The sequence below is a fragment of the Triticum aestivum genome, chromosome 2B (genome assembly GCF_018294505.1).
Source record: "Triticum aestivum cultivar Chinese Spring chromosome 2B, IWGSC CS RefSeq v2.1, whole genome shotgun sequence".
NCBI classification, from domain to species: Eukaryota; Viridiplantae; Streptophyta; class Magnoliopsida; order Poales; family Poaceae; genus Triticum; species Triticum aestivum.
The window spans coordinates 765,024,966-765,029,712 of NC_057798.1; positions in this window are offsets into that span (position 1 = coordinate 765,024,966).

Below are 4,747 nucleotides of genomic sequence, written 5' to 3' on the forward strand. Positions count from 1 at the left end.
TGTGATATATTCAGGCCTAACTAGTGTTTAAATTACAGATTAGCCCCTGCTTCCCTGTTAATTTGCTCCCCATTAAGTAATGGCCCCTTCTTGGATTATGCTCAAGCTCCGCCACTGTTCGGACATGCCCAAAACATAGAAATAAATTATGAGCTAGACCGCTAAAAAATGCTATGAGCTAGAAGGAGTGCGTATGTGCATGGTGCATACTCGCTCTATTTCATAATATAATGTGTGCTAGTTTCTTTAAAAAAAATAAAATGTGTGCATGTTTGATCAAGTTTCTAGAAAAATATCATTTGATCCATCATGAAAAACATTTTCATATTTTATCTACTGTATTAAGCATTGGAGATGTTGATATTTTCTTCTGTAACACTTGGTCAAACATACAATTATTTGACTTCACGATGCATCTTATATTCTGAAACGGTGAGAGTATATTGCTAGACACACAGTGGTGCCCGGTCGGAGTGCACCTCATGTATTTTGACCATGCACCCAAATTTAGCAATATTGAGGTAGCATTAATCATAGAGCAATGGGCCAATAATAGGTGCAATGTATTGTCGGTGCGTTTGTCCCTCAAAAAAGAGGGGAGGGGGTGTGCAATGTATTGTCGGCGCGTTTGTCCCACATGATGCATAGGTGCATCTGCACTTTTTTGACATGAACCATTTATGGAGAAGCAGCATCATATTTTGCGCTTTGTAGTGCTAGCTGGAGCGTGGGCCAATAATAACTGACGAATATGCATATGCATGCATGTATTTCTGATGATAGTACATGGTAAGGGCATCTCTAACACTCACCCTAAAACTGACATCGTATTTGTGTGTGAACTGGTCTGGACCCGTCCAGACACGGATACGGGAGCCGCCATCTAATCATATCCCTTAAATGTCAGTCACTATTTTTTTCTTTAATTCCGCAGCACGCAAAATAATTATAGAAAATAGCCCAATTCTTAGTCATAAATAACATGTGAATATTCCTGGTACAACAATAGTTCATGTAAGTATTGCATCCAAAATAATCGGTGTTCAACAAGTATTTAAATTCAGAATTCCAATTCTGCCAATACTCAAGTTAGAATCGGCACAAGTCATTCCACGCATTATTGCCCCTTGAATTTCATCCAACAATGCATGTAAATAGCCTGCCCCCGGTCTTGTAGTACAGCACAGTGACGCGTTTGGGCTATACAACATGATGATTATCAAGTTAAAACATTGAGTGAATCATGAGTCGATGAACATGTAGAGCAACAAGAAACAAAACTTATAATCTGCATGGTTGACGAGTCCGATGACCACATTGTCTCCACTTGTGCAACCGCGCAAAATATCATGTTGGTGTTGGAGATGGTATACCACCGACGGACTGGCGACTTCACATTGCGATCATGGATCACTTGCGCGTCATATGAAGCCAAGTGTTTTTTCTCAACAAACGAAGCACACATGTTTTGCCAAAACAGCGAGTCCCCTTGCCTCGTGCCTACAAAGTCTGCAGATGCGACCTTCCACGCGTTGCACAACAACTCATCCTCCATCACTGAATAACCCCCTCCCGCCGCCCCATCGTGCTTACTCTAGAAAACAACGAGAAGTTCAACAAAGAAACTCTATGGTATTTGACCAAACATCTATTGAGCGTGGTGTCCTCCATGGACGCCATCAGCAGGGGACGAAGGGTACCTGGTTACGGACATATCCTAAGTGTGGACGGAGGCATAGTCCAAGTCGGGTAGGCGCATCGATGGGGTTGAAGATGTCCGAGGGTGCCTGGGCGATGGCCAGAGAGGTACAACGGTTGCAGCGGACAAGGAGGGTGCGGATACAAAGCAAAGGCAGCAGGAGCGGACTGGAAAAAAAGTGGACAAGGAGGGGAATTTGAGTGGACCGAGTGTGCCGAAGTCCTACATGGCGGCTGTCCGAACTCTCACAAAGCCCTCCCTTCCCCTAAGTTTGCATTCGGTTTGTGGGAATTCGGACAACCGGAGTGATCCACGAACAGACGGGTACCTTATTGGAAGGCAAATTTTGTCCAGACAGCTTGATCCAGATGAATGCGAAAGGTTCGAGGTCCGTGTTGCGGTTGCTCTGAATCTCCATAGAGGTATTTCCATTTACGCACATGTAAATATTATTTATCGGGTGCACACTAGCTTATAGTGGATCGACACTTCAGAGCGCTACAGGTTCTCTAGTTTTTTTCTTCTAGTGTTAGTATAGGTCAATGGAAATCAACAAGTCGGTGGACTGGTGGAGGGAGATATCAGAGACGACGTACAATATATGGTCACTGTTCATGCATCTTTCAATATTGGCCACTGATTTGCTGTTATCAAAGCATCGGTACCCTTAAATCCTCCTCAAATGTTGTGGACGTATCCCGTCAATGACCAGACTGAAGAGAAGGACAAAAAAATATATCCAACCAAACCCTCTATATCATTCATATACGGTCCTGATTGTTGAGTAACCTCATAGTATTAGGAAACATAGGTAGACTAGGAAATATCCTGGCTTGACTTGTACTTCAAGTAGATCATGTACTCCTATATACTCCGTTCTTCATGAAGTGTATATATGTCCACGAGACTCAAGCAATACAATGAACTATTACACCAAATCATTCTCTCCTTTCTAACATGGTATCAGTTTCCGGGTTCTAAACCCTAGCCGCCGCCGCTTCCGCACGCGCGCGCCGCCCCTGGGGCAGTCGGCCTCCATGACCGCCGCCGGGGGCCGCGCCGCCCGTACCTAGGGTTCGCCCGCCGGCCGTGTTGGCCGGCTGCCCTAGAGAATTTTTTCCCCGAACCCTTGCTTCGGGGTTTTCTCTCTCCCACCGGTCATCTTGATCGTCGGTTTCTTTTTGGTTTTCCGACCTAATCTTGATCGGTTTGCGTCGCCCACCGCCGTCGTCGACCCCGTTTGCCTCTACTCCAACCCCGGCGCGATTGCCCGGCTTCTTCACCGACCCAGCGGCCTCGCGCGTCGTCCGCGCGTCTACCCGCCGGTCGCCCCGACCCGGCGGCCTCGCACGTCGTCCCGTGTCTGCCCGCCGGTTGCTCCGACCTGGCGGCTTCGCGTCATGCGGCGGCCCTTCACCGCCGCCGTTCGTGCGTCGGCCCGCCCGTCGATCTACGCCGGCCGTCACCGCCCTGCTCCGACCAGGACTCCTGCATCACCCGACCCGGCGGCCTCACGCCATGCGGCGGCCAATCATAGCCGCCCTGCCGCGCGCCGTCGCCGGCTTCATCTCGGACTCCGCCGCCACCCCATCTCCACCGAGCGGCTTCCCCGACCTCGAACGCGAACGGATTGATCACCCGCTCGCCGCTGCAATCCGCCTCAACTACACCGTGCGACCGACCTTGCCCGTCGATTGCGCGCGCCTCCGCAGGTCCTGTGAAGATCGTCCCCGAGTTCAGCGCCTTCCTCCACCGATCAAGCAACGGGCTGCCGCTGCGTCGCCCCATCGGGCCGCAGCGCCGCCGCCCCGTGGTTCTTCTCCTGGCTGCACCAACCCGCGTCACCGCTGTGTCGCCCCTTCGGGTTGTAGTGCCGCAGCCCGCGGTCCACCGCCGCCCCGAGGCCGTCCGCTCCAGGTCGTCCCTGTGGCAGCATCGACCCTCGCGCCGCCGCTGCGTCGCCCCGTCGGGCCGTAGCGAGCATGGCACGCGGTCCACGCTGCCGTCTCGAGGCCGTCCCCGTGGTTGCACCGACCCGCGCTTCTCCACCACACCGCCCCTTCGGGCTGTCGTGCCGCGGCCCGCGGTCTCTGCCGCCGCCCCGAGGTCTTCCTGCCATCGCCCCGACCTGCCTGCCGCTGCTGCGTCGCTTCTTCGGGCTGTAGTGCCGCGGCCCGCGGTTCACTTCGCCGTCCCCGCGCGTCGACTTCCTATAGTTTGCGTCGCACCGCCTCCGTTGGCGCGGGAACGCCACCGTCCGCGCCGGTCTTCGTCACGCTGTCAGGGTTCTTCGCCTACGTCGAGCATCGCCGCCGCGCTCCTAACCTAGCCGCCGCCGCCGCCGCTCTTCTTCGGTCGCCGCCGCCGCTACCCCCGTAGCTGCCGCAGCCACCCGTCCACCCTCTTCGTCTTTTTCCAGCACTAGCCCATCGCTAGCGTCACCGTCATCTACCCCGACCGGTTCATCTACTCCGACAACCGCGGGCGACATTGGCCCCGCGCCGATTGGCGCCGCAACCGTCGTCGAGTTCTTCTCTGCTGGCCCCTCCGACTTCTCGCACATGGTGTACAACTCGTGCAGGTCCCTCGTCTACGCATGCCCGGTGTTGGCAACATTGATGCGTGCCTTCATCCACGACGTGTCCCCGGGCCTGGCAAGCCTGGTTGGCGCTTCGTCAACTTCGTCTTCGTCCGTCTACGCATGCCCGGTGCTGGCAACACCGGTGCGTGCCTTCGTCACGATGTGTCCCCGGGCTTGGCAAACCCGCCGCGACGCGTCGTCAACAACATTTTCTTCCCAGCGCACCCCTACTTCGACACCACTGCGCCCATACTAACTCGGCGCCCTCTTGCGCCCGCGGCTCCACGGCGACTTCCTCGACACCGGCTACCCCACCTCGACATCGATCAAGGCATTCTTCGCATGGCTACCTCGACCACGGCTCCACCACCCACGCTCTCGGCTACATCGACAAATGGCACAAAGGGCTACCGCCTGCTTGAGCAACCTCGTTGGTTTCCACTCCAGCCACGACTCCGCGATGCATC